The sequence below is a fragment of the Monodelphis domestica genome, chromosome 1 (genome assembly GCF_027887165.1).
Source record: "Monodelphis domestica isolate mMonDom1 chromosome 1, mMonDom1.pri, whole genome shotgun sequence".
NCBI lineage: Eukaryota > Metazoa > Chordata > Mammalia > Didelphimorphia > Didelphidae > Monodelphis > Monodelphis domestica.
The window spans coordinates 482702569-482729280 of NC_077227.1; the positions used below are offsets into that span (position 1 = coordinate 482702569).

Sequence of the window (26712 nt, forward strand, 5' to 3'; positions counted from 1 at the left end):
CGTCAGTATTACCACCACATCTGGAATGTCTAAATACAACTGTATTGATTGCCTCTAAACAGAGATTCACATCAAACACCACAGTCATGGAGGGAAGTCTATGATCTCCTTTACTTCCAAAGAATGTTGGAGTGAGAAAGGAATAGAGGGAAGAAACCATATATGGGAAAGAGAAAGAAAGGAGAGATAGCAGCTTTGGGAGAAGAGAATTTACTGGTTGAAGAGAAGTCAAATGCAAAATCCTGGAAAAGACTGAGCAGGATTTTCCAGTGGGCAGAAAAGGAAAGAATAGACCCCTGCCCCACCCCCACCCCCCATTATTGTGGTAGGAAACTGCAGAGGGCAGAGGGGGAGAGGTAGGAGGCAGCCTTCCCCAAAGGGGCCAAATGGTTAAAAGAGAAGAATAGAATCCAGGAAAAATCAAGCAGTCAAGTAGTTAATTGACTTTGCTTTAATCAGCCCAATGAATATTCATTAGTGTGCTGGTCCTAATCATGGGGCCCTGTTGTCTGCATTTAGCAAGCGCACTCTCAGCATCATGCATGCCTCAACAGCTTCCCTTCCTGTCTGCACTGACATTAAATTTAGAGGCTTCACGCCTTCACCAGCTTGCAGTTAGCACTGATTGGCCCAGCTGCTCTTCTTGAAAATGCCATAGCAACCCCTGGCTGGTTGCCTAGCAACTTTTTTTTTTTTTTGCTAAGGCCCGAGCCAGTAATCCATAGGCTTAGTGTAGAAAATATGTCTTTGTGTTGTCTATATGTGTGTGTGTGTGTGTGTGTGTGAGAGAGAGAGAGAGAGAGAGAGAGAGAGAGAGAGAGAGAGAGAGAGAGAGAGAGAGAGAGAGAGAGAGAGAGAGAGAGAGAGAGAAAGAGAGAAGCCTTCTCCTCCAGCAGCATCCATCTATTGTGGGGTTTGGTGCTGCTGCCCTGGTTCTGGATCCTGAAGCAACTTTTGGGCCTGGGCTGTTTTCTTGGCTTGGGTAGGGACCCTAGGACAGAATTCGAGATTTTCAACCTAAAGAAGGAAGTCATCTTCTATTCATATAGGGTTAATTTTTACCCAGAAACCCAAACTGTCAACAAATGAAAAATAAAAACCCTGAAGAAGTAAAACGATGCTAGTCTAAGTGCCATGGCTCTTGGCTTGGGGGAGGAGAGGCCTGGGTCCTGGCCAGCTTTCAGCCATTGTCTGATTTTCCATGACCTTGAGTGGGTCATGTAGTAGAATCAGAGAATATTGCATCTGGAAGGGATCTAAAGCACACATCTCATTTAAGATATGGGAAACAGGTTCAGAGGAGTCAATACAGCAAGAAAATGGTAGAATTGGGCCTTAAACTGAAACCTTCTGCCTTTGAGTCCATCAATTTCATACTATGAAGTGTTCCTTCCTCAGGCTTCAGTTTCTTCATCTGTAAAATGATGGATTCAATATTAGATGATTTCTAAGGTCTCTTGAATCCTAAAGTCTTAGCTTTCTAAGTGGGCAAAGACGTTTCTTTGGCCATGGAAAGGTTAGAAAGTTATTGCAGTGTCATAGAATTGTTATTATAAATAATGGTCAAGCCTGGGGACAGAATTTAGACCCACCTTACTGTCCAAGTGTGTTATAACAGGTTTTTATCAAATGAAGTTACTGTGTGTCTAGAGATAGGACTTGATTTGTTCTCTAGACAGATTGATGTGATAATAAGCATGCTATAACTGGACTCTATTATGCTCACTTCCAGATTAGAGCAAGAGGGAGTTATAAGGTAGTAGAATTCCCTAATTCACCCCAAACATATGGAGAACACCAATCATTGTATTATAAATATAGGCCATACCTACATAACAAATATTATATAGTGTATATATATGTATATATATAATACACAATTTTTAGAAGAATATATTTTAATCCCTCAAAAGATATTATCTTTGCCACATAGGAAAACACTGGAAAAACAAAGTTAATGAAGAATTGATATGGCTTAGATTAAGATATTTATTGGGATATAAAGTCCACTGAGTCCATTAGTACTGCAGGACATCTTGGATGGACCTCAGGTGAACAATGAACTGAGTCCAAAATTGAGTGGAAGGAGAACAGGCTAGATCACCCCACAGAGCTTTCAATTATTCCCCCAAACCTTTCCACATCTGCATTCTCTAAGTGATCCTGTGACCAGGATACAATGCCATCATCTTAGTGGTGTCAAGATTGCAGGTGACCCAAAGGGCAATGTAGAGATTCATGATGAAGGTAAGGGGGCTGTGCCATGTTACCTGTGAAGGTTGGAGGCAGGCCAGATGTAGATGTGGGAACAAGAATGGCAAATAACAGATGGACAGTTCAGATGATGCTTTAATATCCAGGAAATAGTAAAAATTCCTGAATAAAGTCTCTGGGACATTGGGTAGATTTTCTACCCATCTGTGGAAGATGACTAAAAAAAACCAAAGATATGAGAAAATGTAGATGGGTTGTAGCCTATAGCTTTAGAAAATGCATCATCCATTGATGATGAGATCTAAGTTAGAGAGAAGTATTTGTGTGTATTAATGTATATATACATGTATGTATACATAAAATGGTTTGTTTTCTAACCTATATCACTGGCAATGGGCATTTAATGGAAATCATGGGAGGCTTGGAGACTCAGGCCCTTGGTTGGAAAGTAATAATATTTGTCACTAATGTCTGTTCTTCAGATCTAGACCTGGATTCCCCCCTATCATACCATTTTTTTCTTTAGAAGATTTTTTAAAAAACAGCAGCAGCCTAGAAAAAAACATTTTTTTAAACCAACTCATGTTGAGAGCAAAGATTTGAATCTAGACAAAATCTGTCACTCAGAAAGATGGAGCCCTAGATTAGGTCTGCATACTGAATATAACTGATAGATCAGGAGTAATTCTCTGGAAATTTGATTAGCCATTCATTGACCAACATTACCTCTTTTGTTGCCTCCATCCCCCCCTCTTCATTCCTCCCTCATCAAAGGGTGGGAGAAAGGGATGCAAGAGGCTAAATAGAAAATTTGGAGGGCTGGAGAGGATCATTATCACTTTGATAGAAGGTAAACATCTTGAGGGCAAAGATTGTTGTTTTTGTCTTTCTATTCATAGTGCCTAAGAGTGCTTGCACAGAGTAGGCACTCTATATATGGTAGTTGGTTTCATTGATTCCTGGGATGTGCAAGATTAGCCAGCCACTGTTCATATCTTGCCACAAAACACTTTCTTTGCCCATCATCATGTTCTAGAGGAGAAAAAAGAACCATGTGGCTGGGAGAAGGGTCTCCTTAAGTCACTGGAGGTCAGCTAGCTATAACCTCCTTGAAGCTTACTTTGGCCATAAATGTTAATAGTCAGATCACTAAACCCTAGAAAAAGCATCTGTAACTTGAAAACAAATAAATATGACTCTAATGGGAAAGTCACATTCTTCCGGTTCTATTGCTCATTGCCAAGAAGGGGACACGAGGACTGGCAACAAGGGTCCCCTCAGATAAATTCTTTTTTCTTTGTGCCATAAACTCTAAAGTCTTAATTCTGGGATTTGCCAATCATTGAGCCATTGGAGGCTTCAAACTCCAGAGGGAAAGTGAATTGGGCCTAAAGTGCTTCATGAACATTTAATTAGTTTCACCACACTGAGTAATGAAGAAAATGATAAACCCTTATACACACAAGCACATATATTATTTTCCTTATTACATTGAGGGGCATTGTTAAATTTAATTGATCTTTCTGAATGTGTGTGTATGTACATACTGCTCACATGCATTATTAATACCGCATGATAATCATTAATATGGACATTCTACTTATCCTTGGCCTATGGGACATCAAAAGGAATGGCATGCCTCTTCTTCCTTTGACTGGATCTTGATTTTGTCAGTATTTGGAGTTTTTGATGAGGTGTTTCCTCTAACCAGTACAGATTGGCATCTTTTGGACAACTTATAAGAAAATTGCTGGGGACGGTGAGAGGGTAAGCAATTTATCGAGGGTCTCAAAGCTAAGTTATTGGAGAGGAAAGACTTGAATCTGGGCCTTTCACACATTAAATCTTTCTCTTTATCTACTACAGGATGTTTCTTCTCAATTGTAGCTTCCAGAGAGGTAGGATAATGAAGTGGAAAGAAATATGGCTTGTAATCAAGGGAGCTGAGTCAATACCAGCCCTGATGCTGTATGATCCTGGGTAAGTAATTTAATTTCTCTATGGGCTTCTATTTTTTCATTCCAGGCTAATCTTTATTTTTGTTCACTTTAAAAAAGGAAATATTATTTTTTGAAACACTCCTTTTAGTGTTTTTATGAGGAAAGCTCTTTATAAACCTTAAAAAATGCCATAGAAACATGGCGTTATTATTTTTAAGTGGTGCTCCCATCTTTGCTCTTTCTGTTCAACACAGATGGTATAAATGCCCAATGAAGACTACACAACAACTTCTTAATATCGGATCGATCAGAGTGGAAAATAAAATGAAATCCTTTCCCCTCTGGCATTCATAATGCGATAGGCAGTTATTCTAGATGAGGTGTGTGTGATAGGGGCATTAAATATAGATAGGCTGAGATGCAGAGAGGATATATAAACTACAGCTTCCTACATCGCTAATTGAAAAAGAAGTCAAGATTTGATTAAAATGGAAATCCTTTTGGGGCTGACAGGACGAAAGCACAGCCAGGCAGGTCCTTAAATCTTTAAACAGTTGAGACTTCACTGCTTCATTTTGACTCTGGGTTGTTGCTTCATCTCTTCATTCCAAGCTAAGTCTTCACATGCCCAGAGTGTGTTGGAAACCTGCAGGTTCCAATGGAGAGCATTTGCTTCCCATGGGGCTCTGGGCAGTTGTTCATTTTCCTATAGTGGAATGGAGTACCTTTTATCCCGTGCCCATTTCTTCAGGCTCCATGAAAAGGCTTTTTGTATATCTGGGGATATACAGATATCCTCCAAAAGATAGAGGGGAGAGCTAGAGGGAGATGTTGCCTAAGAGGGAGATGTTGCCTAAGAGTCTCCCTTGACCATGGTAATTTTTTTCTTCATTTAGTCCCAGAATGAATAGACCCCAAGAGATTTATGTTTGTGAAATATTACTCAGAAGGAAAGAAAGAGATTTGGTCTTTCCTCATGATACTAGTGGAGCAGATTTGATTTCATAGGGAAACTCAGTGAAGGAAGCAGGCGATATAAGATGGAATCTGGGTAATATCCTCAGCTGTTATGACTAAAATAGTTCACTTGTTCACTTTTTTAGGAGTCCTAGAAGTTGGCTAAATACTTTCTCTATGTTCAGTGCTATGAAGGATGTAAAAGGAGGTGACACAATTGCTGCCCTGGGGAGCTCACAAGTCTATTTGAAGAGACAGGATACGTGCATATGAAACAACAAAGGAAAGAGAGAAGAGAATATCTGATCAAACTCTATGGGAAGTCAGAGAAGGAAGAGATCACTGCTGGGCTGGGAAAGGCAGGGAAGACAGTGTGGAAGAAGTAGGACTAGAAGAGAGCCTTGAAGGAGAAAGGAACAGAGAGGGCATTTAGATGAGAAATTCATTCTCCATAGTGGATAAATATTTTTAAAAAATGAAAATTAGCCTGACATATTTGAAGATAAGGAGGAATCTACCCTGGATGACTTGAGAGTTTTTGCTGGGGGACCAGACTGGGTGCTATTATTGAAGAGGTGAGGTAGAGGATGGTGAACAGATCATATTTTCTCTGGGGTCTAACCTTCCTGGAAGCTGGAGACTTGGGTGCCCTGGCTCTTCTTCACAAATGTGTTTAAGGAGTAAAGAGAAAAAAACTCCAGTTTTCATTCCTAGTATTATTATTCAGAGTGAATGATTATATATAGCCTTTTCTCAGAGAGGCTCAGGGCAGTTTACAAACACAACAGGAGAGAGATAAATACAGGTTGTTTTAATACCAGCCACTAGCTAACTGCTTTGTATCTGGCCTCTCACCCAATGGAGCTGTTATGTTTTGGTGGATGTGATTTGAACTGAGGTACAGACAAATCCATGCATTAAAGAAATGTGTGCTGCTATGTTTGAAAGTCAACTTGGTTTCTGCATGCTACTAAAGTTGAGTTTTCATGTATGCTGAACATGGGCAAAGGTTTCAGAGTAATGCCCACAAGGTCAGGAAAATTATGATTGCTAGATCTCGTCTAGGTGGTACTGAACAATTTAGATGTTGGATACAAGATTCTAATGATTATTGTGTGTCATTCTGCACATGTATGAGTTCCCAGAAATATAAGAAAAACAATCAACACAGTAGCCCTAGGATAACATTCCATATAAAGCTGTAAGGTTTTATTTGTTTGTTTGTTTCCTTAAGTGTGCAAACAAAAGGGGATTGGCCCAAGGATTTTGTAGGGGAAATTCATGCATCAGGGAAGGTACTGAACTAGATGTTGGCTAAGATTTCTTCAAAATATGAGATTCTTTGAGTCTTTATTTATTTGAAAATCATGAGAAAGCATGATATCTATGTACAGAAGTGGAAAAGATAGAAATAGGAGAGAAAGAGGAATATATTCCATGCTAAGAATAACCTTGTTTCCTATGAATTCAGCAAAGTAACTTAATTCCTCAATTTGGAAGGATCCTACGAGGTCATCTATGAACCTCTGTTTCCTCATCAGATCATAGTAATAATAGTTCATATGTATGCATATACATATATATAGCTTTTTTTCACATTAACAAAATTCCTTAAATAATTAATTTAATTTTATACTTGTAATAATCTGCAACATAGCCACTACAATTATTGTCATCCCCATTTTCTAGGTGAGAAAACCAAGAATGAGAAGTCAATTGAATTGTCTGTGATTAAACAAATAGTAGATAAAAGTGTAGTATTATACTGTGATTTCTGTTATATAAAAATGCCTCAACTATATCCAAACTACCTAATGTATTCAAAATTTTAAAGTCTCAAAAGAACTGAGAAATGCTCAGTCTATGTCCTACAAATCCATCAAAGCTAAAGACTTGCTGTTTTGTACAACTAGGAATAGATAAATATAAGATTAATATGTGTCTTTGGGGGGGTTCAAAATATATATGTAATATATATATGCATATGTGTATATCTATACATACATAAAGATACCAATATCTATCCATTAACACAAAATATAGATTTTAGGGGCATTACATGGATAGATATGGTTTTGGGCTCATCTTCTCAAGGAGTAGGAGGAGAGCCATGCTGACACTACTAGTAGCCTAGCTTGAGGGTAAGTGTGGGCAAGGTCCATAAGGTCCATGACCAGCAAAATTGGGACAATTCTCTTCTAGTCTCCAGGAAAGATATCTGACTAGAATTATATTTGTCTGACTCCTCAAATATCTCTAGTCTCCATGTACAAGTCTGAGATTAGAACAAAAGCTGCTTCCTTTATTATTCATGTGGACAATAGTATATGCTCATCCTGCTAGTCCATTTCCACCAAAAGCCTAATATTCCAAAAAGACCATAACAGATAGAGACTAATCCCATTTATTTGAACAAAATACTAAAGAGAAGTTGAGGAAGTTACATATATTAGGGTAGACCATGGACATCTTTGGCTGGGAATAAGATGAAACATAGTTCAACCAAGGAGAGAACAATCTAAACAACAGGAAGTCTTTTTTTACCAGTCTCTAGTGTCATAAGAGGAAGCTGTGACAGCCTGTAGTCAGGAAGTTCAAATTCATCCACAGACATCTCCTAGCTGTGTGACCCTGGGTAGGGCACTTATCTTCTGATTACTTCACAAAAGGATCCACTGGAAAAGAAATGGCAAACTACTTCAGTATCCTTGTCAAGAAAACTCCATAGATAGCTATCATCCATAAGGTCACAAAGAGTTGCATGTGGATGAACAACAAAAGTGTCACAAGTGCTGGAAAACAAAAGAAATTATGGAAGCTGGCTTCTCCACATATTTGTGACTCTGAGTAGTCCTACTATTCATTAAAAAGTTCAAGCTTACCTTTTTTTTTGACTCATTCTTTCAAAGTCTTACTCTGAAGTACCCTTCAAAAATCTCTTTAATACAGTGTTATGCTCTTATTCTCTTGGACAATCAGGACTGATGTCTATTTTTACACACATAGACCAAAGTTCAGAGCTTACTCTAAGCTAAAGTATAAACTTGGTTCCATGTTTGGCAGGTTTTTTTCCTTTTACATAATATAGGTGGCCTGTGCAAGGAGCCAAAGGATAATTAAGATTTTGTTTTGCACTCAAGGAGTAAGACGTAGGTGTTGAATAGTTGGTTGATAGTAATTGTGTCATTGATTAAAAAATTTGGAGTTCTTTGGGGGAAAAGCTAGAAATGTTACCACTATGAACACTTCTCCTTACATGACTTTTTATTTTGTGCCATACTCCCCATCTCCTCATCCTGAAAACTTTCCACATTGAAATATCAACTGATTCACAGACCATAATGGGAAAAGACAGAAGACAGAATCTGCAAATACTAATTTTTCTAAAAACATTTCTGTCTTCAATTTAAACATCTACTTGGTGCCTAGCATGGAGCTAGGAGTTTTGAGGAAAGGGAAAAAATGGAGAACAATTCAACTAAATTCAACAAATATTTGTGAAGTGTGTCAGTGGGACACTTTGCTAGGTACTGAAGGAGAAAAATTTAGGCAAGACTTGGGTTTCTGCCTTCAAAGAACTTACCTTCTGGTAGGTAGTATAACACTGATCCAAGTAACTCTAGTATGGAAGAAATAATAGTGAGATGTAGTCTCTGAACTCAAAGGATTTGCAATCTTGTTGAAGAGACTATATATTCAACCATACAATGAATAATAGGCAAGACAGTATATAATTAAGGGATTTACAAGATTATAAACTCTTTACTAGATTGTAATCTCCTTGTGGGATAATGTTTTGAATATTATATAACAAAAAGCATTCTTAATCTTGATATATATTTAAAAATATTTGAAGAAGAAATTCAATTCAGTTGAACAAACATTTACCTAGAAAAGCACCTTCTATATGCAAGAGATGTAGGGCAGCTAGCTGGTAAAGTAGATAGAGTTTTGGGGCTCAAGTAGAGAAGACTCATCTTCCTCAATTCATATCTGGCCTCAGACACTTACTGTGTTACCCCAGGCAAGTCACTCAACCCTGATTGTCTCAGTTTCCTCATATATATATAAAATGAATTGGAGAAAGAAATGGCAAACCACTCCACTATCTCTGCTAAGAAAACTCCAAAAGAGGTCACACAGTCAGACACGACTGAAATGACTGAAATGACTAAACATTGAAAACACATGCAAGGTAGAGTTAGGTTCTGGGGATTCCACGAATGTAACCTTGATCCTCTAGGAACTTATAGTCTTGAAGGCAAAGAAAAAGAGAAGGAGGAAAAGAAGAGTAGGAGGGAGGGATGTAGAATTATGGAGTGTCAATTACAAGTAATATAGAAATTTGGAGAAGGGTGAGGTAATTTGGGGATAAAGAATTTGTGAAGGAAGTAGAAATTGAGTTAATTCTTGAACTTCACACACACACATATACACATTTGCCTTGTTTGTGTTAGAGTTATGTAAAAGATGAGTATTTCCCCCACAATGCATTTAAAACAGGATTTGCTTTGCAAACAGCTCAAATGTCACTGCTTCCAGGAAGCTTTCCCCTATTCTAGTCATTAATGACCCTTTGCATCCTGGATCTTGCATAGTACTTTGCTTGCACTTCTCTCAAGCACATGCTGTGTAACATTGCATCTATCTAAACAAGTAGATGATACAATGGATAAATCATTCAATCAAATCTGTAAGATCTAAGTTAAAATTCTGATTCAGACACTTGTGTGTGTCTGTGGTATGGTGTGACTCTGAGAAAGTCACTGAACATCTGATATCTCATTGTCTTCATCTATAAAATGATAACAATAGCATCTTGCTCCCAGGGTTTTGTGAAGATCAAATGAGATGATATTCATAAAGCACTTTGAAAACCTTACACACTCTATAAATCCTAGCTATTATCAATATAATTATTTGTGTTTGTTACTTACCTCTTATCTAGGTTGTGAGACCCATCAAGGCAAGAACTGTAGCTTATCTACACATTGTATCTTTCTTAGCATTGAAGACAGTACTCTGCACACAGTAGGCACTTAATGTATATTGAACTGGACTGAATAAATAGTATAAAAATAAAGTCACACATAGGTTCAGGAACTGTAAAAATCTAGGTCTGAGGAGACATGACTAAGTGTTCATGTGAAAAAAGCCAAGATGTCTTTAATGGGCTGTCACTTCAATGTGAATCGATAGGATGAAATGAAAGATTCCCAAATTTAATATGGTTTTAGTGGTAAGTTACCAATGGAGTCTATCCTTTTTAGACCCTATTTGAAGTATCCTATTCAGTTTTAGGAAGCACATTGGTAAATGGAAATGCATTCAAAAGAGGGTATATAAGTTAAAGAAATCAAAACTATTAATAAGCACATGAAAAAGTGCTCTAAATCTCTAATAATCTGAGGAATGCAAATCAAAACAACTCTGAGGTATCACCTCACACCTAGCAGATTGGCTAACATGACAGCTATGGAAAGTAATGAATGCTGGAGGGAGTGTGGCAAAGTTGGTACATTAATGCATTGCTGATGGAGTTGTGAATGGATGCAACCATTCTGGAGGGCAATTTGGAACTATGCCCAAAGGGAACTAAAAGACTGTCTGCCCTTTGATCCAGCTATAACACTGCTGGGTTTGTACCCCAAAGAGATAATAAGGAAAAAGACATGTACAAGAATATTCATACTGTGCTCTTTGTGGTGGCAAAAAATTGGAAAATGAGGGGATACCCTTCAATTGGGGAATGGCTGGACAAATTGTGGCATATGTTGGTGATGGAATTCTATTGTGCTCAAAGGAATAATAAAGTGGAGGAATTCCATGGGGACGGGAACAACCTCCAGGAATTGATGCAGAATGAGAAGAGCAGAACCAGGAAAACATTGTATACAGAGACTGATACACTGTGGTACAACCAAATGTAATGGACTTCTCCATTAGTGGCAATGCAGTGATCCTGAACAACTTGGAGGAATCTACGAGAAAAACTACTATCCACATTCAGAGAAAGCACTGTGGGAGTAAAAACACTGAAGAAAAACAACTGCTTGAATACATGGGTTGAAGTGATATGGTTGGGGATGTAGACTCTAAATGAAAATCCTAGTGCAAACAACAACATGGAAATAGGTTCTGATCAAGGACACAAGCAATACCCAATGAAATTGTGTGTTGGCTGCAGGAAGGATGGGTGGAGGGGAGGGAGGGGAATAAAGTGAATATTGTAACCAAAATAAAATAAAATTAAAATTAAAAAACAAAAAAGAGGACTTCCGGGTAATCATGGCTGCAATCTAGATGCCACATGCTTCCTCTCCCTGGCACCGAACGAAGTAGACTACATCAAAGGAGCATAAAAATCACCTTGGGAGGAACAGAAGGACTCCCCAGTACTCCCCAGTACCCCACAGAGGTGAAGGTACATGGGGTTTGAACATTTCCACACTATAATAAGAAGGAGGAAAAGCTTGCACAGAAAAGTGAACTAAGCCGCACTTCCCCCCCCCCCCCCCCCGCCTCCCCCACCAAACCAGAGTGAGCTACTGGAGCACTCACTGGGAGAGCGAGTGAGTGGGGAACGTCTCTGTCTGGGGGGGGCACTCCAGGGTCCTTGGGATCTGGGGACTGCCAGGAAAAAACATCTCAGGGTGGTTTCACTGGAGAATCCTGCGCTGAGCACAGGGGGCCCAGGGAGCTGTACTCGGTGCGGTTGCGCTGATTATCTGGGCGGAGCTAAACACCAGGGGAAGACCACGTGCTGATTACCTGGGCAGAGCTGATCACCTGGGTGGTTGTGCTGAGAACAGAGGGGCCTGTGCTCTAAGAAACCTCAGAGGCTGGGAAGAACTAGTCTGAGGCAACCTAAATTTACAGAAAACCCACCCGTATTACCCAGACCCCAGACCAAAAAGGAAAGGGGAATAAAACCACCAAAGGGATGGCTCACATGGCCCAAAATCAAGCCTCCAGGAAGAAAGGGAAAAAGGTGACTATTGAAAACTTTTATAGTGGGAGTACCCAAGGAAAAGAAGAGAAAGAGGATGAAATCCAAAAAAAAAATCAGAACATGCCTCCCAAAATGGAAACTATCAACAAGCTCTGGAAGATCTCAAACTGGAACTTACCCAAAAGATGGAAACCTGGACAGAAAAATGGGAGAAAGAGATCAGCAGTCTGACAGATAAGACTGCTCAATTGGAAAAAGAGCTGGAAACATCCAATAGAAGGGCAGACAAAGCTGAAAAGGAAAACCAGTCCCTAACGACCAGAATTAAGTAACTCGAAGAAAGTGAGATCATAAAACAACAATAATCAATAAAGCAAAGCCAAAAAATTAATGAATTAGAAGAAAACATAAAATATCTCACTGAAAAGATCACAGACTTGGAAAACAGAGGAAGAAGGGACCTCCGAATTATCAGTCTCCCAGAAAAACCAGAGATAAACAATAAACTCGATGTTATTCTACAGGAGATTATAAAAGAAAATTGCTCACACGTTCTGGAGCAAGGCGGCAAAATAGAAATAGAAAGGGTTCATAGAACACCCTCTATACTAAATCCCCAAAAGATAACCCCTAGGAATGTAATTGCCAAATTCAAGAGCTTCAAGAAAAGGAGAAAATCCTACAAGAAGCCAAAAAGAGGAGCTTCAGATATAGGGAGGCTCCCATAAGGATCACACATGACTTAGCGGCTAATACACTAAGAGACCGCAAAGCATGGAACATGATATTTAGAAAGGCAAGAGAGCTGGGTCTCCAACCAAGAATCAACTACCCAGCAAAACTGACTATATACTTCCAGGGGAAAGTATGGGCATTCAACAAAATAGAAGATTTCCAAGCATTTGCTAAGAAAAGACCAGAACTTAGTGAAAAATTTGATATCCAAGCACAAAAAGCAAGAGAAACATGAAAAGGTAAATATGAAAGAAAGGGAAAAGGAGATCAATCTTATCTTTTTTCTTTAAGTCAAGCTCTCTTCTATAAAGACTACATTTACATCAAATTATATATATTAATATGTGCGGAAAATGTTTTGTGTAACTCTCAAAAATTGTATGCATCATAAGAGTAGTTAGAAGAAACATGCATAGGGAAAGATTGGGGCATTAAGAAGATTTGGGGAAAGTGGGGGCAAAGAAAGGAAAAGGGAGGGGGGAACCGTCGATAATACTAAGATTTACTTCAAGAAATGGGGGGGTGCTTAATAGAATAATCTTTCCCATATAAAGATACACATGGGAAGGGGAGGGGAAGAACTCTCATATGAGAAGGAGAGTAAGAGAGCGTGAAGTGGAATTACCTAAACCTTACTCTCAGTGAAATCAAATCTGAGAGGGAAGAACATCTAGATCCAGTGGGATCCTGAATTCTATCTTATCCAACAGGGCAAGAAAGAAAGGAAAATTAAGGAGGGGGGGAGTATAAAAAGGGAGAGAAGGATGGGGGGGAGGGGAAGGGAGCATAAAAAGGGAGGGGCTAGAAAGGGAAGCATATCAAGGGAGGGGACTAGGGGGGCTGACCTAAAGTAAATCACTGGTTCAAAAGGAGATAGCTAAAGAAGAAAGGTCAGAACTAGGGGAAGATATCAAAATGCCAGCGAACCCACAAATGACAATCATAACTTTGAATGTGAATGGGATGAACTCACCCATAAAATGTAGACAAATAGCAGATGGGATTAGAACCCAAAACCCTACCATTTTTTGTCTTCAAGAAACACATATGAGGCGGGTTGACACTCACAAGGTTAGAATTAAAGGTTGGAGTAAGACCTTTTGGGCCTCAACTGATAGAAAGAAGGCATGAGTGGCAATCATGATATCTGACAAAGCCAAAGCAAAAATAGACCTGATCAAAAGGGATAGGGAAGGTAAATATATTCTGTTAAAAGGGAGTATAGACAATGAGGAAATATCACTAATCAACATGTATGCACCAAATAATATAGCACCCAAATTTCTAATGGAGAAACTAGGAGAATTGAAGGAGGAAATAGACAATAAAACCATATTAGTGGGAGACTTGAACCAACCACTATCAAATTTAGATAAATCAAACCAAAAAATAAACAAGAAAGAGGTAAAAGAGGTGAATGAAATCTTAAAAAAATTAGAGTTAATAGACATATGGAGAAAAATAAATAGGGACAAAAAGGAATACACCTTCTTCTCAGCACCACATGGCACATTCACAAAAATAGATCATACACTAGGTCACAGAAACATGGCACTCAAATGCAGAAAAGCAGAAATAATAAATTCAGCCTTTTCAGATCACAAGGCAATAAAAATATTGATCGGTAAGGGTACATGGAGAGCCAAATCAAGAATTAATTGGAAATTAAATAATATGATACTCCAAAATCGGTTAGTTAGAGAAGAAATCATAGAAACAATTAATAATTTTGTTGAGGAAAATGACAATGGTGAGACATCCTTTCAAACCTTATGGGATGCAGCCAAGGCAGTACTTAGAGGAAAATTCATATCCCCGAGTGCATATATTAACAAAATAGGGAGGACAGAGATCAAGGAATTGGAAATGCAAATCAAAGAACTTGAGAACAAACAAATTAAAACCCTCCAGAAGAAAACCAAACTAGAGATCCTAAATATTCAGGGAGAAATTAATAAAATCAAAAGTGACTGAACTATTGAGCTAATAAACAAGACTAGAAGCTGGTACTTTGAAAAAACAGACAAAATAGACAAAGTACTGGTCAATCTAATTAAAAAAAGGAAAGAAGAAAGGCAAATTAACAGCATCAAGGATGAAAAGGGGGATCTCACCTCCAAAGAAGAGGAAATTAAGGCAATCATTAAAAACTACTTTGCCCAACTATATGGCAATAAATATACCAACCTAGGTGATATGGATGAATATTTACAAAAATATAAATTGCTTAGACTAACAGAAGAAGAAATAGATTTCTTAAATAATCCCATATCAGAAAAAGAAATCCAACAGGCCATCAAAGAACTTCCTAAGAAAAAATCCCCAGGGCCTGATGGATTCACCAGTGAATCAAATCAAACATTCAGAGAACAGTTAATCCCAATACTATACAAACTATTTGACATAATAAGCAAAGAGGGAGTTCTACCAAACTCCTTTTACGACACAAACATGGTACTGATTCCAAAGCCAGGCAGGCCAAAAACAGAGAAAGAAAATTATAGACCAATCTCCCTAATGAATATAGATGCAAAAATCTTAAATAGGATACTAGCAAAAAGACTCCAGCAAGTGATCAGAAGAATCATTCACTATGATCAAGTAGGATTCATACCAGGGATGCAGGGCTGGTTCAATATTAGGAAAACCATCCACATAATTGACCACATCAACAAACAAACCAACAAAAATCACATGATTATCTCAATAGATGCAGAAAAAGCCTTTGATAAAATACAACACCCATTCCTATTAAAAACACTGGAAAGCATAGGAATAGAAGGGTCATTCCTAAAAATAATAAACAGTATATATCTAAAACCATCAACTAATATCATCTGCAATGGGGATAAACTAAATCCATTCCCAGTAAGATCAGGAGTGAAACAAGGATGCCCATTATCACCTCTATTATTTGACATTGTATTAGAAACACTAGCAGTAGCAATTAGAGAAGAAAAAGAAATTGAAGGCATTAAAATAGGCAAGGAGGAGACCAAATTATCGCTCTTTGCAGATGACATGATGGTCTACTTAAAGAATCCTAGAGATTCAACCAAAAAGCTAATCACAATAATAAACAACTTAGCACAGTTGCAGTATACAAAATAAACCCACATAAGTCATCAGCATTTCTATATAATTCCAACACATCTCAGCAGCAAGAACTGGAAAGAGAAATCCCATTCAAAATTACCTTAGACAAAATAAAATACTTAGGAATCTATCTCCTGAGACAAACACAGGAACTATATGAACACAACTACAAAACACTTTCCACACAACTAAAACTAGACTTGAACAATTGGAAGAACATTAACTGCTCATGGGTAGGACAAGCCAATATAATAAAAATGATATCCTATCCAAACTTATCTATCTATTTAGTGCCATACCCATGGAACTTCCAAAAAAATTTTTTACTGATTTAGAAAAAACCATAACAAAGTTCATTTGGAAGAACAAAATATCAAGGATATCCAGGGAAATAATGAAAAAAATACAAAAAAAGGGGGCCTTGCAGTCCCAGATCTCAGACTATATTATAAAGCAGCGGTCACCAAAACAATATGGTACTGGCTAAGAGACAGAAAGGAGGATCAATGGAATAGACTGGGGGCAAGAGACCTCAGCAAGACAGTATATGAGAAACCCAAAGATCCCAGCTTTTGGGACAAAAATCCACTATTTTGTAAAAAGTGCTGGGAAAATTTGAGGACAGTGTGGGAAAGATTAGGTTTAGATCAACACCTCACACCCTACACCAAGATAAATTCAAAATTGGGTGAATGACGAACATAAAGAAGGAAACTATAAGAAAATTAGGCGAACACAGAATAGCATACATGATAGACCTTTGGGAAGGGAAAGACTTCAAAACCGAGCAAGACTTAGAAAGAGTTAAAAAATGCAAAATAAATAATCTGGAATACATCAAATTAAAAAGTTTTTGTACAAACAAAACCAATGTAACCAAAATCAGAAGGGTAGCAACAAATTGGGAAACAATCTTCATAAAAACCTCTGACAAAGGTTTAATTACTCAAATTTACAAAGAAGTAAATCAATTGTACAAAAAATCAAGAGATTTTCCAATTGATAAATGGGCAAGGGACCTGAACAGGCAGTTCTCAGCCAAAGAAATCAAAACTATTAATAAGCACATGAAAAAGCGCTCTACATCTCTTATAACAAGAGAGATGCAAATCAAAACAATTCTGAGGTATCACCTCACACCTAGCAGATTGGCTAACATGACAGCTATGGAAAGTAATGAATGTGGGAGGGGACGTGGCAAAGTGGGGACACTAATTCATTGCTGGTGGAGTTGTGAATTGATCCAGCCATTCTGGAGGGCAATTTGGAACTATGCCCAAAGGGTGATAAAAGACTGTCTGACCTTTGATCCAGCTATAACACTGCTGGGTTTGTACCCCAAAGAGATAATAAGGAAAAAGACTTGTACAAGAATATTCATAGCTGCACTCTTTGTGGTGGCCAAAAATTGGAAAACGAAGGGATGACCATCAATTGGGGAATGGCTGAACAAATTGTGGTATATGTTGGTGATGAAATACTATTGTGCTAAAAGGAATAATAAAGTAGAGGAATTCCATGGAGACTGGAACAACCTCCAGGAAGTGATGCAGAGCGAAAGGAGCAGAACCAGGAAAACAGAGACTGATACACTGTGGTACAATCGAAGGTAATGGACTTCTCCATTAGTGTCAATGCAATGTCCCTGAACAATCTGCAGGGATCTAAAAAATACTATCCACAAGCAGAGGATAAACTGTGGGAGTAAAAACACCAATGAAAAGCAACTGCTTGACTACAGGGGTTGAGGGGATATGACTGAGGAGAGACTCCAAATGAACACTCTAATGCAAATTCCAACAACAGGGAAATGGGTTCGAGTCAAGAACACATGTGATAACCAGTGGAATTGTGCGTCGGCTATGGGAGAGGGAAAGGTGGTGGGAGGGGGGGCAGGGAGGAAAAGAAAATGATCTTTGTTTCCAGTGAATAATGTTTGTAAATGACCAAATAAAATAATGTTTAAAATAAAAAAAAACAAAAAAGAGGGTATGTAGGATTTTTATATGAGTTTATACATATATTATATGCTTTGCTATATGAGTATTGGGTAAAAGAAATGGCAATGTTTAGCCTGGGGAAGAAAAGTCTTAAGAGCATCTTGATAATCAACTTCAAGTAGTTGAAGGGTTAGTACATGGAAGGATTATACTTGTTCTGCTCTGCCCAAGAAGGAAGAACTATGAGCAATATAAAACAGCTACAGAAAGGCAGATTGCAGATTAGCACAAAGAAAAACTTCCTAATAATCAGAACTGACCAAAACTGTAATGGGCTACCTTCAGAGGTAATGAGTTCTCTGTTACTGAAGGTCTTCAAGTGAAGACTCCATGACCACTTGTCAAGGGTATGGTACAGAGGATCCTTTAGGACAGGCAGTACTTTGATTAAAAAGACCTTGAAGTCCTTTGTAATTTTGAGATTCCATGTTTATATATAGTAAGATCCACTTATACTTGGCATTCTCCTGAGAGGTTGGGATGGGATGCTTCCAGTTTCTTTGGCCCTCTATTCCCATTGTTTACCATAGACAGAACAGCCCCTTCCATCTTGATATGATCTCTAGATATCCAGCACTTCTCTCATTCCAAGCTGCTGAGTGACTTTGCATAGAGGCAAGAACAGATTTCAGTTTTTGGATGGAAGAAAATAATTCAAAAGCAGCTTGTATATCACTTGGCTCATTATGTCTTAAAAAGCAATACAGATTTCACCAGCCAAATAGTAATTTCAAATTTTGTGATTAGAAGTTCTGATTTTTCAAGAGTGAGGTTGCCTTGGTCTATATGGGCTTTACTGGCTGCAAAATTTGGGGTTAGACTTTAAAAAATATGACTCCACCTTCTGTCTTACATAACATCTTTCATTTCTTCAAGGTTTTTTCTTCTAACTTCATTCCCTTGACCATCTCTGACATGCTTTGGTCTCCAGATGGTTGAACATCCTTATTGCCCTCCTTTGAATATGCTCCAACTTGTCAATGTCTTTCCAAAAATAAAGGTGCCTACAACTGAACTTAATGTCCCCAGTATTTCACCTTGACAAGGCTGTAAGTGAATGAATAAAGAGGAGTTTAGGCAAGTTTGGATTAAGCCGTTTTCCTACATTGCCCTGTCTAGAGACCAATAAATGGATATTACTTCTGAACCCATTTCTCACAATTTTAGGGTAACATATGGAGTAAGATGATCAATCACCTAATTAATAAATATTTGTTTAATTGAATTGAATTAAATATCATCCTGGAGAGAGACCTCTTGTGGAAGGCTTAAGTGATCTGTTTTTGGTCTTGTTTTTCAAAATTTTATCTTTGAATTGGAGGAAGACATGCATGGCATGCTTATCAAACTTGCAGATGATATAAAGGCAAGAGAGATAGCTAAAATGTTGTTTCCAAGATAATCTCTACAGGCTCAAAAGATGGGCCAAATCTAAAAGACAGAACTTAGCAGGAATAAATTATGTATAAAGTCTTCCATTTGGTTCTAAAAAATCAACAGTCCTAATACAGGGAAGGAAAGGATTGGCTTGATAACAGTTCCTGTGAAAAGACCTGAAGTTTTTTGTTCATTTCAAGCCCAATATAAATCAGTATTAATTCTATTGTAGCTAAAAATCTAATGTGATATAAAGGTCCATCAATAGAAATATAGTGAGCAAAAAAATGGAGGTAATAGTTTTGCAGACCCTTACTCTGGTCAGTTCATGTCTGAAGTATTGTCTTCAATACTGAGTGGCATATTTTAGGAAGGGTATTAACCATATGGCGCATAGGATGGTAACCAGGATAGTGAAGGTACATGATATGTGAGAATCAGCTGATTCACAAAGTAAGTTGAATAGAAATCTATACCTGGTAGTTGCTGAATTCTGGTCCAACAAATGGACTGTGGTAGATCATTGTACCATGACCAGGGCCATTTATCAAGCATCCAGAATATAGAATCTCCAAATCTCAGAGTTGGAAAGAGCTTGAGATGACATCAACTTATACCTGAAGAAAAAAGATTAGGGGGAATTAAGATGTTCAGACCAGAGAAGAGAAGATTTAAGAGTACTATGATAGCTATTGCCAAGTATTCAAAGGGTTGTTATTTGGAAAGGGATTAACCTTTTCAAGTTAGATCTCAAAAAATGACCTAGGAGAAATAGGTGGAAGTTATAGTAGCTCATATTTCAGCTTAATGTGAAAAAAAAAACCAGTTTAACAATTAAAACTTTTCAAAAGTACAGTGGGCTACATGTATAGGAAGTAAGTTGTTCCTCAGCAGAGGTACTGGATATGAATTTGTCAAGGTTGTTTTAAAGGGAATTTTTGTTCATCCACATAGATGACTTCTGAGAATGCTTCCAACTCTGAAATTTTGAATTGCTTTGTATTGTATAGGATTAGAAAGTCAATGTCAGTCTCACCCTCTTCATGTGACTCTTCTCTCAATAAACATTTCTTCAAATAAGCCCTCTTGGTTATTATAGATCCTGTGCTTTCAGAAAGAAAAGAAATAGACATGAATTTCCAAGGAGACTGTGTGTATTCCTCCATCCAGTCCTCTTAATGTGGGGCTAGAGAGCATGTTTAGGATGCCTGAGATCCATTTCCTAGGGCTGGACTTTACTTTGCCCTATAAAATCTTCAACTATATTGATCACTGTCTCCTGAATCTAAGTGGGATTTATCTCAATTTTCATTTTTACTATGAAAGTTTTCTGCTTTGTCATTGAGTTTTCTTACAAAATTTCTAGAGTAAAAGTACTTCATAGTAGGTCATAGAAATATATACCTATGTTCACATATTATATTATATAATGTATTATACATATATAATATGCATATATACATATATTCATTCTATTCCTGGAGACCACTTAGTTATCCTCAAAACCCCAAACAGCTCAAAGAATAATTGCTAATTAATATGAGGTTGTATTTTATCTCATGCTAATAAGCTAGTTTATGAGACAGAAATAACTTCATAATTACCCTGTTCTCATTGGCCATACTTGTGTTGTTGGAGACCACACCATAATTACATGGTTATTACATAGTTATTCGTCATCTGTCCAATGGACCAACCTTAACCATTTAGATATCTATTTTCCTAGGAGTTTAGCCTCATTATAGCTCATTCAATTTTCATTTTCCAGGCATTTTGAGTGGAAAGCCTCCTTACTAGAGTATAAAGTCCTTGAGTTTCTTACTTCCTTTGTGACTCCTCATAATACTTTGAACTCTATACCTAGTAGGTACTCAATTCTGGTCCAACAATGGCTTATAATAGATCATGGTATCATGAAGACAGCCATTTATCAAACATACAGAGCACAGAACCCCAAAATCTCGGAACTGGTAGGAACCTCAGATGACATCTAGTCCAACCTATACCTGAAGAAAAATTCACTCTACTGTATTCCTGACAAGTGATCATCCCATCTTTGCTTAAGGATCTCAAGTTAAAGGGAAACTCTCCAACTATCAAGGCACCCCATTCCACTTTTGATTGGCTCAAATTTTTAAGGTTTCCCTTATATCAGGCCTAAGTCTATTACTCTATGGTGCCCAATTTATTTAGTGCATTGAATTTGGTTTTAATTTTTTTTTTGTAAATAGAATTTGGATTGTTCCTCAGGAAAGGTAGGGGCATTAGGATGATTATAGTTACTTTACTTATCTTCTGCAGGGCTTGTTTGATCTGGAGAAAGAGGTCAAGACCTTTGGTTCTTCTTTTAATTATTGTTTTTATTGTTCAGATTTTCTTAGTCATGCTACTTACTAATCAATTCAGTGTCTACTATCCATCAGCACACTGCAAATTGTTGAAGAAACAAATGTAAGCAAAAAGAAACAGTCTTGCTCTCAAGGAGTTTACATTCTAATGAAGAAAAGCAATATATAAAAGGGAACATGAAAGGTGGCAAAGGAGGAGGTGATGATGCATGGTGGTGAAGTTCAGAGAATGAAAGAGGGCTGATCTAGAACTTCCCTCAAAATGGTGGTTCCAGGAAGAACTCACCAATGCCAGACCATGGCCACAGGGGAGAAAAGATACCTGAGGCATCATTGTCATGTCCAAAGATCACTGGACGAATCCCTTTTCTTTTCTGGACCTCCATTTTATTCTGTCAAAAATGAAAGAAGTATGAACAGATAATCTTGAAGGTCCTTTCCAGATCTAACATTCTGTGTTCTGTGACTCAGTGGGAGGAACTGTTAGACAAAGGCAGTATATATGTGAAGGTGTAGAGAAGTAAGACTAGTTGCTTGAGGTCACACAGTTTGACTTTTTTCTTGCCTTTAATGCTCAAAATGCTTCATAGCAAAATATCAGCTTCCCTTGACCACTCTCCTTCCACCATCTGCAACAAATGTCAAAAAATGGAGTTAAGTAGAAACTTTGACCTTCATATTCCAGAAAAGCAGAAATAAAAGGGTTGGAAATGGATTTGATTTGGTCAAGTATTAGGCTATGAGAGTAAAACCAGATTGTCCTCAATACCTAAGCAGCTATCATTGAAACTAAGGAATCATGCTGTTCATTGAATTAGGTTTGGGCGTTCCCTCCCACCTGTTCAGGTAGACCAGGGGTCCCCAAACTTTTTACACAGGGGGCCAGTTCACTGTCCCTCAGACAATTGGAGGGCTGGATTAAAAAACAAACAAACTATGAGCAAATCTGTATACCGCTATCTGGGATAGTGGAGGCTGCAGTGCTGGCTGTGATGGGCCTGTCACACCTTGTACAAGCCCATCTCTGCCACCACTATACAGGGCAGCAGTATACACAGTACAGAATCCCCTCCCCCAAATCACTGCTCACCATGCTGACATATTCCATTGTGCAGCCACATAATCCCACTTCATTCTAAGGCGCCACTGCAAAGGATTATGTCACTGGAAATAGTACTGTATGAGAGCAACACTGTGCTTTAACATACAGTGCTCCTCTCACTGACCAACAATGAAAGAGGTGCCCCTTCCGGAAGTGCGGCGGGGGCCGGATACATGGCCTCAGGGGGCTGCATGTGGTCCCTGGGCTGTAGTTTGGGGACCCCTGAGGTAGACTGTTGTAATCGAAAGGGTCTTATCTCAGAGCTAGGAGATGAGATCTCTGTACCAAAAGTGTGTGACCTTAGGCAAGTTGTTTAACAATTCCATGCCTCAGTTTACTCATTTCTTAAATCTTGTCTTATTTACAGAGTTGAATGAAATACCATGTGAAAGGTCTTGGAGATATAGTAATGGTCACCCAAACTTAATGGAATATTTTCTTTCAAGGGAGATGGCCTGCCCAGGTCCCTAAGGGTAGTGTTGTTGTTGGTGGTGGGTAGGGTGGTTTGTACCAGCAATTACCTTTGCTTTGGGGTAAGGAATCTCTTTAAATGTTCTGTTCTCCAGCAGGATGTTCATGGAAATCAGAGAATGGCTATCCTGACAAACAAAAGGGAAGCTGGTATCTGGATTTTAAAATATTGGCTCGGAGCCTGCTTGCTGAGGTCGGCAGTGCCCTAAGATGAAGCCCCACCTGGAGCAAAGCATAGAAGAAATGGCACAGAAAGTTGTTAGAAAGTCATTCTGAGGGCATTGGCATGGGTTCAAGGAGAGAAGGTGGTAGGGCAGGGGGTTGGGGGTAGAAAAGAAGGAATGAGAGGAAGGGTATGTGTAACAGATTGGCAGGCCTGTGCCCATGGCAGGGGGCAAGGCACGTGCCGGCCCTGGAATGACACCAGCTTTCTGTGGGCTCTTTGCCCTGAGAATTTTCTTTTCTTCTCTCCTCCCTTCATCTTTCCCCCTCCTTCTCCCCCTCCTCTCTTCTGGCCATCCCTCCTTTCTCACTTGCTGCCCTATGGCTACCCTATTCCCCACCCCCACCCCCAATACTGACAAGCTGGCAAGGGGAGTGGGTTGAAAAGAATCTGCCAGTCTGAACAGTGCTGGATGATTTAGTCAGCTCCTCCTGACTGGGAGCCAGTGAGTGCCCTACTCCTGAATAGAGGACTTTATCAGCCTTTTGAAGCCACTCTCACTGGACTCTCTTTTGACCAGAGGCCCCTGAGAAAACTCAGAAACAACATTCAATTTCCCCAAAGATGTTCTCTCTTCCTGCTGTGGAATCTCTCCCTGGGGACGGAGAAACAGCTTTCCTTTATCTCCCCTCTGCCCCAGGAGGCAGGCGTTGCAGGTGGCTGAAGCCTTCAGGAGTTCAAATGTTTTACTTCTCTGAGACGCAGTTATAAAATAGCTCTGATATTATTTGCATTGCCTGTCTCACAGGGTCCTGGTAAGGAATGCACTTTTTAAATGTGAGCTTTGATTTTTTTTAGGGATAGGGATTAGACGGGGGATTGGGATTTCATTGCTATACAGAATTTCTGGGCAAGTAAACTCTCAATGCTGGTCAGCACCTTTTCAGCAACCTAAAGGTTTAGGCAGTTCCCCAGAGCATCAGAGATTATATGACTTTTCCAGACAGTATATGTCAAAGACAAGACTTGAATTCAGGTGTTTCTGACCCCAAGACCAGATCTCTATCTATATTTTGAAATCTCATTAAATGGCACATTGGCTAGAGCACTGGACCTGGAGTCAAGAAGACCTGAGTTCAAATCCAGAATTATATACCATCTGTATGACCCTAGGAAAGTCATTTAACCACTATCTGCTTCAGTTTCCTCATCTATAAAATGGGGGTAAAATAGCATCCAACTCCCAGGATTGTTGTGAAGTTAAAATGAAATAATATTTCAAAGCACAATAAAAATTCTAGAAATTCTTATGTTAGTCATCACCATCATGTCACTGTGTCTAAGTCTAATTTGAGCTGAGAAATCAGAGGTGGATCCACTCAACTTTCAAATTGATCTTCTTAAAGTATACATGTAACTATGCTACATCCCACCCTTTCAATAAACTGCAGTGGCTTCCTAGAATCAAATATAAAATCCTCTGTCTTTTAAAGATTTTCATAACGACTCCAGTCTAATTTTTTAGTTTTCTTATATCTTCCTTCCTTCCATTTACTCTTCCACTAAGTGACTCTGACGTTGTAGTTCTCACAAGATACTCCATTTATGGATTCTTTTCATTTTCTTTTTTTTTAAGTTATTTAACTTTTAAATTTTGTGCATTTTCAATGGTTGATCTCCATGCCTAGAATTCTTTCATTCTGCATTTCTGTCTCCTGACTTCATTGCCTTCTTTTACACCCGAATTCCGACTTGCCCTTCTACAAGAAGTCTTTTCTTAGCCCCCTTAATGCTAGAGCCTCCTTTCTGAGATGATCTCCAATTTATCCTGCATAAATTTTATTTGTACATGGTTGTTTGCATGTTGCTTCTTCCAGTTGACTGTGATCTCCTTGAGAACAGGGACATTTTTTTTTGTTTCTCTTCAGATCTTCAGTGCTTAGTACAATCCTTGACACAAAGTAAATAATAAATGCTTATTAATTGACAAAGGAAGGATTTGAATTCAGGTGCTATGGCTCAAAAGTCAGTGTTCTTTCTACTATACCATGTATTTTAACCATATAATTTCATTTGGACCTCACAACAGTCCTGTGAGGCAGGTAATATGGGTACTAAGTATAGAGATAGACACTACTCCTTTGAGTTTATTTTGATAGGAAACTTCCTCTCCCAATGCAGGCTCGAACCTTCTCTGTCATAATCTTATGATTACCCAGGCAATATATATTAGAAGCAAAATTTGTTCCCAGGGCTTCCTGATTATGAATCTATCTCTCCATCCACTGTACTATGCTGTCTATAGCTATTATTATTCCTATTTTTATAATGAAAAAACAATCTTAGAGAGCTGAAGTTACCTGACTGTATTCTCACAGTTAGTGGCAGAAATAGAATTCAAACCCAAGCAATCTGATTTTAAGTAAAACCCAATTTTTACTAGACTAAACTGCATTTCTATGACAGAGCTATTTTTGTGCCCTCTGACATAAACATAATAAAGTGATGAACCCTGTCCTCTAGATCTCAGGGCCATAAAGGCATTGTTCTCATGCCTCTGGTCCCATAACCAGTGTGTGTATGTTAGGGCCACTAGGTGGCAAAGTAGATAGAGTTCCAGGCTTGGAAGCAGAATGACCTGAGTTCAGAGTTCAAATTTGACCTCGGACACTTCCTAGCTGTGTGACCCTGACCAAGTCATTTAACCCTATTGGCATCAGTTTTCTCATCTATAAAATGAGTTGGAGGAGGAAGTGGCAAACCACTGCAGTATCTTTGCCAAGAAAACCTCAAATGGGGTCGAGTCAGACACAACTGAAAATGACAAAATAATGTATACTATATATAGATGTGGAAATGTATTTGTATGTATATGTTAATGCATATATGTAGATACATGTATATGTAAACATGTATCTTTGTGTGTGTATATATGGACACATGTCCTCAAATATTTATATCTACATGTGCTTACACACACACCTTTACATGAATGAAATGTTGGAAGTTCTTACCACCATGAAAACAACTCACTCACTCACTTTCTTTGATCCTACATATCAGGGGAGAGAAATACCCTCTCCATAGGAGAATGTCATAAAGACCATGACTGGCTAGAGGAAACAGGATCTAGAATTCAGGAGGAAATCTTAACCCTAACAATGGAAGTGACCTACACATACCCATGTCTTTGTCCCTTCCTTCCCCATCGATTTCAGTTGCTGAACCATCTCTCTGCTTCCAGAACAGCATCATTTCCATTGAAGAAGGAAATGCTTCTCCTGTGGCATGGTGGGAAAAAAAGTGCCAAACTTGGAATTAGGAAGTCTAGGGTCAAGTTTGGGCTTTGCCACTTGC

At 38.5% G+C, this 26712-nt stretch overlaps 1 long non-coding RNA gene across 2 annotated transcripts in view; it reads left to right on the forward strand.

Annotated features, from left to right (window-relative positions):
* LOC103096893 (uncharacterized) overlaps positions 1-26712 on the forward strand; it is a 151068-nt gene that overhangs the window by 76339 nt on the left and 48017 nt on the right. For both annotated transcript variants that reach the window (XR_458461.3, XR_008915414.1), the window contains exon 2: positions 4081-4194. This is a non-coding gene — a long non-coding RNA (uncharacterized LOC103096893). The remainder of the gene's footprint in view (positions 1-4080; positions 4195-26712) is intronic.